The sequence below is a fragment of the Macrotis lagotis genome, chromosome 1 (assembly GCF_037893015.1).
Source record: "Macrotis lagotis isolate mMagLag1 chromosome 1, bilby.v1.9.chrom.fasta, whole genome shotgun sequence".
In the NCBI taxonomy this organism is placed as follows: Eukaryota; Metazoa; Chordata; class Mammalia; order Peramelemorphia; family Peramelidae; genus Macrotis; species Macrotis lagotis.
Window position 1 is genome coordinate 105406494 of NC_133658.1, and position 10751 is coordinate 105417244.

Genomic DNA, 10751 nt, shown 5'->3' on the forward strand with positions numbered 1-10751 from the left:
TTACTATGTACCTAATGCTACTTTCTAGAAACACTCCAATCCATTATGTCCATGTTCTATGTCCCATCTCCAATTAGATATGCTCAGTAGATGTTACAAACCTGATACCATCTATACTCTAATCAATATATTCCTATTTGACTTGAGATCTAATGCTTTTTTCTTTCTTGTCTCTATTCTCTTAGCTACCAGTAGTCATAGACATTGACCTAGTCTCTGATTTTAATTCTAGCTTAATTTCCAATATCTGGGCTATTATCATTACCTTTTAGTCCTGGAATCAAATAACAATAGCAGCAGTATTAATTTCAGCCACTTTAAATCATGAAGTGAAGAGATCCAACAATTCTTGGTCTCCCAATCAGATGGAACAACATGACAGAAAAAGGCAATACCAGGTTAGAATACCAAGTCATTTGAAGAACACCACCATGAATAATGAATAATCAGTAACCTGATACAATGGAAAGACTGCAAGGTCTAGAATTAAACAATCTCTAACAGTGGCTTCATTCTGAGGTTGCATAGACGCAATAATAACTCCTTTGATTTAATATTGTTATGAAATTAATTGGAAAATCCATTAATTTAGCACCTATCTTCCCATCTTTTCCATGAGTATAGCAAAGGAAACTTTTTTTTAATGTATTGTTACAATTGTTATTATGGAAATACCATCTTAGTTACAATGTCAAAGGTCATTGGATCATAGATTCAAGACTGTAAGAGAACTAGGTTACTATTCAAGACCCAACCTTATTTTTCAGCAGACAAAAAGGACACAGAGAGTTTTAGGGATTTGCTTAAGATTTCACAGGCACAACCTAGCATTTCCATCATTGCATCAAAGATTGTTTAATTCTAGGACTGTCTTTCTGGAAGAAAGAAAATATTAGAGACAAAATATGAGATAACTTTTAAAAATTGAAGATAATAAACTTGGTCTTCATTTAAACTCCACAGCTCCTTCTCTGGATATGAATGGAATTTCCTTTCACAAATCTTTTAAAACTGTCTTTGATTATTGTACAGCTGAAATTAACAAGTCCATCATGGTTGATCATCATTTTCTATTGTTGTTAGTGCATCTTCTGCTATATCTTGTTAGAAAAATATAGAAATGCTGAGGATTTGTATGGATTTATTTCATATCCTGCCACTTTGCTAAAGTTGCTAATTGTTTCCAATAGTTTTTCTAGGGTTCTCAAAGCATAATAAAACATCATATCATCTGCAAAGAGTGAGAGTTTTGTTTCTTCATGATCAATTCTGATTCCTTCAATTTCTTTTTCTTCTCTTTTCTTTCCTTCTCTTTTTTAATTTTTGCAAGACAATGGGGTTAAGTGACTTGCCCAAGGTCACATAGTTAAGCACATATTAAGTGTCTGAGTCTGGATTTGAACTCAGGACCTCCTGACTCCAGTACAGATGCTCTATCCACTGTGCCACCTAGTTGCTCCACTTCTCTTATCTTATAAATCAGTTCTATTTTTTGGCTTATTTACAGCATATAAATTCAAAATAAAAGTTTAATGTGAAGTGAAAGATTAAAAAGTGCTAATGCAACCCTAAGATTCATTATAAGAGAAATGATGTCCTGAAAAAAATTGAAGGTATAGTTGCAAATGATGCAAATGATGTTATAGTTCTGTTGTTCAAACACTGTCGTTCACTATTTTTACAAGCTTGGGTCAACTCATTCAAAGAATTATCAATGAAAGGCTGACCAAGAAGGTTTAAAAAAACCTATTATCAGAGATTTTGAGAAAATAATTTAGGATAATTGCTATGGAAAAGAAAATATTTGGTTGTAGCATAATAATTATTTTCAAGTATTAGGAGGAGTATCACATGGGGAAATAACAGAATTGTTCTACTTAAATTTGGAGCAATAGCCATGAGGTCAGCACAATGGCTAAACATGACCAGGTTCTGGGGAGGGAATGATACTGTCAAGATTTCCCAGTCACCAATGAAGCAAAACAAGAATGTATCTTTTCTCCTTTAAATTATAGCATATCTTCAGTCATGTTAACTGAAAGTCTACAGAGTCATTGTGCTGACTTCATGGCTATTGCTACAAATTTACCTGGCATTTTTCCTGGAGTTGTCAGGCAGCAAAAGCCATATCAACTGTTTCTTGACCCTTTCTGAAGTCACACTGGCTCTCAGGGAGAAGATTATCTTCCAGGATCAGCCTATTGAGAAGGGCTCTGGCAAAAATCTTGCCAGCAATGACTAAAAGAGAAATACTTCTGTGATTGTCACAGTTCAATTTTTTTTGCCTTTATCTTTATAGAGGTGGACAATGGAAATATCCTTGAATTCTTGGGGGATGACCTCTTCATGTCAGATAACCTGGAAAATTTCAGTAAGTTTTTGGGTGAGCTATGGACCCCCCCCCATCTTGTTGATCTCAGCTGGAATAGAATTAGTACCAGTGCTTTGCCACTTGAAAGGAACCTAAAGGCATTTAAAACTCCTTTTTCAGTTAGAACTTCAGCTAGGGACTGATTGTCCTCATTACTGTATATCCATGAAACCTGGACAGCACTATATTAGGAAACTGAGTCCCTTCCATTTAAATTGTCTCAGCAAGGTTATGAAGATTATGTGGCAGGAGAAGATACCAATAATTAGCTCCTTTCTTCAGCTAAATTACCTGGCATTCCAACATTAATATGGAGAGTGCAACTATGATGGACATTAGAATGCCAGATGTATGCTTGCAAAAAAAATATGGAGAACTCACATAAGCGGGTCAGAAGAAGCAATGACAAGACACCCTGAAGGGCTCCTTGAAAAACTTTAAAATTGATTGTACAGCATGGAAGACACTAGCACTGGATCATCCAGCATACTGGACCCTCATCAGAGAAGGTTCTGCCCTCTTTGAGGAAGGCAGATTTGAAATAGCTCAAAGGAAACATAAGTTTATAGTACCCACACCAGGTGTTCATATGGTCTATTTGTCCCCAATCTGTGGTAGAGCATTCTGAGTTTGTATTGGTCTGGCCAGACACACTGTAATTTGTCTCAAATAAATTGTGATGCCATTTTGGTCTTCTTTGATATAGAAAAACAAGGACCAAACAACCAACTTGACCTTAGAGATCAGAACCAGGAGGAATTAGTGGAACTACAAAGGCAGATTTAGGATTGATGTAGGGAAAATTTTCCTAATCCCAAGTTTTAAAAATTTTAATGTCATTTCTTGAGAAGTTATGAATTCAACTATTTTCTTTTAGGTGCCAACAAGTACAATAGAATGACTATAGCTATGCTAATTGACAAACCATAATGAACAAAAGTTATGTGTTGAAAATTATTTCAGCATAGAATTCGTTCTCATGGAACAAAATTTTTAGATGTTCAACATAAACAGAAATGAGCAACTAAACATATTATTGTGAACTCTAACATGTGTTCTCCCCCCCCCCCACCTTCCTTCCCCTTCCTTCTCCTCTCTTCTTTGTTCCTATCTGTTTACTTGGGTTTCATATCCTTGTCTCCATATATTCTGCCCAAAGGAATGCAAATTTTGATGTTTGAAACCTCAAAATATGTTGGGGGTTACTGGATAGACTTCTCTCTTAGGGAAGGTGCCTTAAACACAAATCACTCTGGCTCTCATTGTTTAAATGATAAGTCCCAGTCCAAGACCTAGCTTATTTTCATTTGCGCCCTGATGTTTTAAGATACAAAATAAATAGCATTTGTTACAGATTTGTTTCTGGTTTGGCCAGAAAACCTCATGATCTTCAATTCTGAAATTGATATTTTGACTGGGGTAAAAAAAGACATTCTTTGCCTCATTTCTTACCTAGTTTTGATCACTGAATGTATTTCTTAATCTCCAAGCTAGTGCTCTTATTTGTGAGCAACCAAAATTGCTCTTGTCCACCCTGGATCTGTGAAAAGGGACTCTGTTTCCCTGTACTTGCAAGCTCTTATAAACTAGTGTTCCTCCTTGCCCTGAACTGTGACTAAGAGAGAATTCTATACCCAGTGCCAATGTCCTTCTAAGCAGTTCGCCAAGACCCCCCCCTTATTGTTTGTGACCTGAGAACTTGAAAGCTGTAGCTGCTGATTCAGCTGGTAGCAAGGTACATGGGTGGTTTACTGAATATAGTCCTGCTGCTGGTTTCTTTGGGGGTTACTCATCCTGGATGGTATTCTACTTTCATCCTGCAGTAATAGACTTTTTCTGACATTCACCCTAAGTTGTTGTGGGGAGCACAGTTCAGCTTCCACAGATATTGCCAAACAGGGAGTTGGTCTAGAATGTTGTAACAACAGATAAGCTTTTGCTGTTCTGCAAGATTAATAGTCAGGGGCTCCTTAGCTTCATGGAGTTAAAGGGGCTGGAAAGCATGAATGAAGAGGTTGGAAAGTATGCAGACTGGAAGGTAGTCATGTCCTGGCCATGATGTCTTAGCTACTATGTATGCTTAATTAACTTCATGCATATTAAAGGACACACAGTAGAATTTTCTGCCATTTTTAATCATGGAACGTATGATGAGGGAAGGGAGAACATATCAAGGAGAGAATGCAATGAGAAGTTTAGAAAGAGTTGTAATCCAGAGGAGTTTGAACAGATCTTGAATCTGATGAAAGGAGCAGGGCTGAATTAATAATATAAATAGTATAAAACTTGCTCTCCCTTCTCTCAGTGCGTAGGTGTGGATTATCATGCTCCACTTCTAGCAAAAAAACACTTCCTTCCCTTTCATAGGTCATTTAAATTTCATTTCTTAAGGAGGTGACTGAACTCAGTTTCTCACATTATCATGGGTTGGCAAATTATTTCATCCCATCTTTTTTATGATTTTTGCTAATCCAGAATTTGTTTTGAGATATTGTTTAAAGTTATTTTGAAGGAAATTTTGGAAAGGTAAGGTGACTTCTTGACTTTCTTCCACTATCTTGGCTCTGTCTTTGCAAGTACTCATTTCTTACACAATTTATGAGGTTTAAAAAAACCTTCTAAGTGAATGTAAAGAATGCCAGGTAACTATATATATTGCCATGTGTAATTGTCAAGAAAAATAATATTGCTTTCTTAACAGCTTTCTTTATGGCTAAGGTAAATTCTAAAAGAGGAAAGAGGGAACAATATCAAAGTCAAATGATATTGTTGATGTGGCTAATTTACTTTGTAATAAATGTTTTCCAGGTGTTGCAAGTGTTGCTGTCACATGGGAAAATATATAATTTGGACATTCTGATATACTTACCAAGGACTACATTTTAGGATTGTAAGAACCCACTTTAATCCCATTGCACAGTTTCATATTAAAGAGTAACTTGTGCTAAAAATAATTGACAGATAGTCATAAAGAAAATATTCACCATAATATGTTTTTCTTTTTATGTCCATATTTATCCTTGGTAAAAGTCAGTTGAGACAAGTTTGGGAAATCTATCCAACTAATAATTCAGCAAAATTGATTAATGTAATTGAACATGGAACAAAATGCTCAGCAACGAGAAAACTATCAAATGTCTTTGTCTAGTCATATGCAACAGTCAATTACGGGGATAAAAGTAACCTCATCAATTGAGGGGACTTCATGTTTTGGGCCGATTGTTTGATCAGGCTTGTTGTGGAAGAGGGATTGAATCAGCTGCCATACAAGGAGTGTACAGTGACCACTCTGACAGGTTATTAGTACGAAGGAGTGAAGTTTGAGAAGGGGAATTGTGGGGTCAGCAAAATGAGAAGTGGGGAGATCATGCATGGAGCAGAGCTTGCAGGACTGCTGCTGCTCCATCCGAATTGGGAAGATTCTGAGCCAGAGTGATGAGGAGACCAAAAAAGCCACAGTCTATTATGCCAAGTACCCCCCAGACATTTATTAGAGAAAAGTCTTGCTGATCTATTCAATTCTAAGCACTGGAAATATTTTCACCAAGACTGTAAAAGTCCTCATAGAGCATGGAGTTCAACCCAGTGTCATAATCATCCTCAGTCTCTTTTGTACTCCTCATGGTGCTAGGTCGATCAGAGAGGAGTTCCCAGACATCACAATTTTGACCACAGAGGTCCATCCTGTTGCATCAACACATTTTGGACAGGAGTATTTTGGAACAGATTAACTTTCAGGAAAATTTGGTTTCTCTGTATAATATAATGAGTGTATTGAATTTCCTTTTGTCCTATTTCAGTTTGGGAAAAGGATGAGACAATGAAATGGAGGGGCTATTTTAAATGAATTTCTCTTTGTGGGCCAAATGGAAAAAAAACATTTAAAATAACTGTTGACAATATAAAATACTTGGGAGTTTATGTGCCAAGATAAACCCAGGAACTATATGATCAAAACTATAAATTAGTTTTCACACTATAAAATCAGAACTAAGAAATTAGAAAAATATTAATTGCTCATGTATAGAGCAAGCCAATATAATAAAAATGGCAGTTCTACCTGAACTACTGAAATGAAAATTAGTTTATTTCCTTAGCCCCATATCAAACAAGCAAAAAACTAGTTTATAGAGTTAGACACAATAATTACATAATTAATCTAAAAAAAAGTTCAAGGATATGAAAAGAATCAATGATCAAAAAAATGTTAAAGAAGGTCTAGTTGTAGCAGATCTTGAACTATATTATAAATTAAAAAGCATCAAAGTAAACTAGTGCTGGCTAAGGAAAAGAGAATTTGATCAGGGGAAGGGATTAGGTACAAATTATATTGTAGTAAGTGACCACAAAAACCTTAAGACCCAAGCTTTTAAAGAAAAGTTTATTATTTGAGGGAAAGAACTGTTAAGAAAACTAGAAGGCAGTATGACTGAAACTAGATAAAGACCATCATTTCACAATGTATAGCAAAATAAGGTCTAAATTGGTACATGTTTTACACTTAAAGGATGGTACCATTAATAAATTAAGAGAGCATTACATATATCATCACCAGATTTATGAATGAGTAGAATTTAGAATCAAAGAAGATATAAATAGTATTAAAATATAAAAGAGATAATTATGATTTTATAAAATTTAATAGATTTTCATAAACAAAATCAATTTAACAAAAATTATAAGGAAAACAAAACTGCAGACGGAGAATTGGCATAATTATCTCTGATAAAGACCTCATTTCTCAGATATAGAGAGATTTGAGTCAAATTTATAAAAATGCAAGTCATCGGCCAATTGATAAATGTTCAGATGATATTAACAGTTTTCAAAGAAATTAAAACTATCTAGTCATATGAAAAATATACTTGATAATCACTTTTGATTAGAGAAATGCAAATTAAAGCAAATCTTACATTTTTCAGATTGACTACTATGATAAAAAAGGAAAACATTGGACATTGTAGGGGATTTGGGAAAACTGGGACACTATTGTACTCTTGGTAGAGTTGTAAATTAATTCAATCATTCTGAGGAGCAATTTGGAACTAAGTTTAAAGGGTCATAAAACTTTCCATACTCTCAGATCTAGCAATACCTCTGCCATATCCCAAAGATACACTCCAAAAAGGGCAAAGGATCTATTTGTACAAAAATATTTATAATAGTTCTTTTGTGGTGTCTAAGATTTGGAAACTGAAGGAATTCCCCTTAATTGGGGAACTGCTAAGCACACTGTGGTATAAGATTGTAATGTAATATTACTGTGATATCAGAAATGACAAGTAGAATTATTTCAGAAAAAAAACCTGGAAATATTTATACAAATTAGTGCAAAGTGAACTGAACAGAACCAATAGAACAATGTATAACCAGAATATTGTTTGATTAAGAACCATAAATGTCTTAGCTGTTCTCAGCTAATGCCAAAGGACTTAGTGATAAAATATACTATACATAGCTCCAGAAAAAGAACTGATAGCTGTAATACAGACCTAAACATGCTATTTTTTATTTACTTCCTTTAATTTCTTCTTCTATTTGAGTCTTCTTGTACAAAATGACTAATTTTCAAAATTATGCATAATTTTACATATGTAACATATCTGATTTTGGACAATTAGGTGGTGCAGTGGATAGAACACTGGACTAGGAGTCAGGATGATGGCAGTTCCAACTAGCCTCAGACTATTGCTACTTAATAGTTGTGTGACCTTACACCGATTGCCTCAAAACAAGGGCTATCTCCATTTGTTCCCATTTATATTTGTCCACTGGACCCAGATGGCTTCAGAGGAGAAAGTGATGGTGACTTAGCACAGCACCTCCTCACTCAAATATAATTCATGTGCTTGTTTTGGCATCATCTTCCCTGATTTCATGATCTTCTTCCAGAATGAAGGACAAATATCATACCTGATTAGGGGAAGGAGGTAGTCGGGGTCGGGGTCAGGGTTGGGGAATGAAAGAAAAATAAGTAAAAATGCTAACAAAAGCGAAAAAATCACATTCAATGGAAAACATAACAGTAAGAGGAAGAGAATTTCAGGAGGTCAAAGTACTAGTGACTGATGATGGCAGGAAAAATTGTAAAAGTCTCTCAGATGAAGTGGAATTTGAATTTGGCCTTGAAGAAATCCAAGTAAGCTAGGAGGTGGTAAGGAGGAAGGTGATTCTATGCATATGGGTTGGTGATTGTGAAAAAATGGAGTGGAGAGATGGAATAATATTTCTGAAGAATATCAATTATCATAGTATATATGTGTCTGTATAAAGAAGAAAAAAATGTAATATGTATGTTTTATATTTGAGTAAAAAGGAAATGATTACGTCAGTATAAGGGGAGGATAATATAGTCAGACATATCATCTGTATGATTAATTACAATAACTTCTTTTTTGTCCATATTCTATTATAATTTGACCCTCCCCCACACTTCTATTTTTTTACATTAGAAGCCCTTTCCCCCCACCACATATAAATATTGTGATATATAATGATAGTGAATTCCTTGATTTTTATCAGAGAAGATACTGAAGACCTCAATTCCAAGCATTTTTATGGTCTGCCCTCATAATTGAAATGTTTTCTTTAACTAGTTCTGTTCTGGTTTTCCCTTCTTTAAAGTATCAGTTAAAATCTATCTTCTTATTTGAAACTTTTCCAAATCCTCCTTAATTCTAGTTCCTTTTCTATGTTGAATATATGTAATTTGTCCTGCATATCACTTGGGTGTATATTTACATATATGTATGTGTTTAGCTTATATCCTAAGGAAAAAGGCAACACTTAAACTACATATACATGTATACATACATAAGTGTGTATAAACACATTTACACATATATAAACACATATAGTTATATTTTATATATATTTTATATGAACTTTATAAATAATTTTTATGTATATGAAAAAAGTTTATATAATACATGTATAGTTTTTACATGCTTTCTCTCCCACTAGATTGTAGGTGCTGTCTTTTTTTTTACTCTTTTTATATTCCCATTGCTAACACAAGGCCTGACACAGTATGTGCTTAATAAATGGTAACTGACTAAATAGTCAGTTAAATGGTTTGTCATCTGTCAGCTTGTCATCTGAGATGAGAATTGCATTTTAGAGAATCTTGAGACACAAAGATTTACCAGAAATCTATCATAATAGTTTGAGTGTTAGCTACTGAGGACCTGTGCTATGGTAATGATGATGAGAGTGGAAAAACAATGGACGCATATATGGGACATGCTGTGAAGAAAATAATACAATTGCATTTGAATAACAATATTGCATTTGAAAGGGTGAGCACTAATGTAGATTCTATTTAATCTCATTTTATTCTGGACAGCTAGAAATATAATAGCATGCTTGAAAATTGAACATTATTGAGTATTTGGGGAGATGATTTTTCTTTTAGACATACGGATTTTGAGATGAGTTTGGGACATATAATTCAAGATGTGTAGAAGTCAATTAGTAGTACAAGTCTAGAGCTTGGGGAAGAGATTGCAATTGTATTTAAGCATCTTTTAATTTTCTGCACAAAGACGGTCATTCAATGAGACCATAGAGAATAAAAAAGAAAGGGTCACAGGACAGAGGCTTGGAGTACAACTATTTTTAGTGGCTATGGCCCAGTAGTGAGATTCAAATAAATTAACAACTGGTTCTCTGCCCAAGCAAGCACACTTTTAAGTATACAAAAAGATATATGGAAAGGTAGTTTAGTATTTTGTACATTTAATACTCAAATAAGAACAATAAAGAAGTACTCAAAGTAAACAAACATATCCTTATGGACCAAAAACAACCATGTGACCACATCAGCCAATGTAGAAACAAAAGTCATTCTTTCTCTTCTAACTTTTTTTAGCTTCTTCTACTTCCATGCCTTCTGAAATGGATAATAAGATAATCCTTGAAATCTATATTTCTATTGATTAATTGTGTCCCAGCTTCCTATTAGTTTCACAATTCAGGGAATTCCAACACAATCATAATATCTTGGGGGAATTTTCAGGGTAACACTAAGTGCAAACAAATAACAGCCTGTCAACCCCTTGTTGTCTTTACTTTATATGTTTGTGAAATATCAAAAAAGAGGGAATTAAAAGTATAGCTTTCATCAATGGTAGAGTTTTAGGAAATGAATAAATAAATATTATTGGCATAGTCTTGTCAATTTTTTTTCACCTATGGACAGAATGAGCATTACTACAGGAGCATAGAAACCACTGTTGTGCATATAAATGTTAAAAAAATAATAAGGAATGTAAATTTGTGATTTCCACATTGATGACTGCCCAGATGCCCATCCTACAGAGAACCCTAGTTACATGTGTCATTTTTAACTAAAATGACAAAATTTCACCAAAGTCAACAT

The 10751-nt window shown here is 34.3% G+C and overlaps 1 pseudogene; it reads left to right on the plus strand.

Annotated features, from left to right (window-relative positions):
* The first annotated feature begins 5576 nt into the window (after positions 1-5576).
* Positions 5577-6102, plus strand: LOC141513956 (uracil phosphoribosyltransferase homolog pseudogene; annotated as a pseudogene).
* Positions 6103-10751: the final 4649 nt, after the last annotated feature.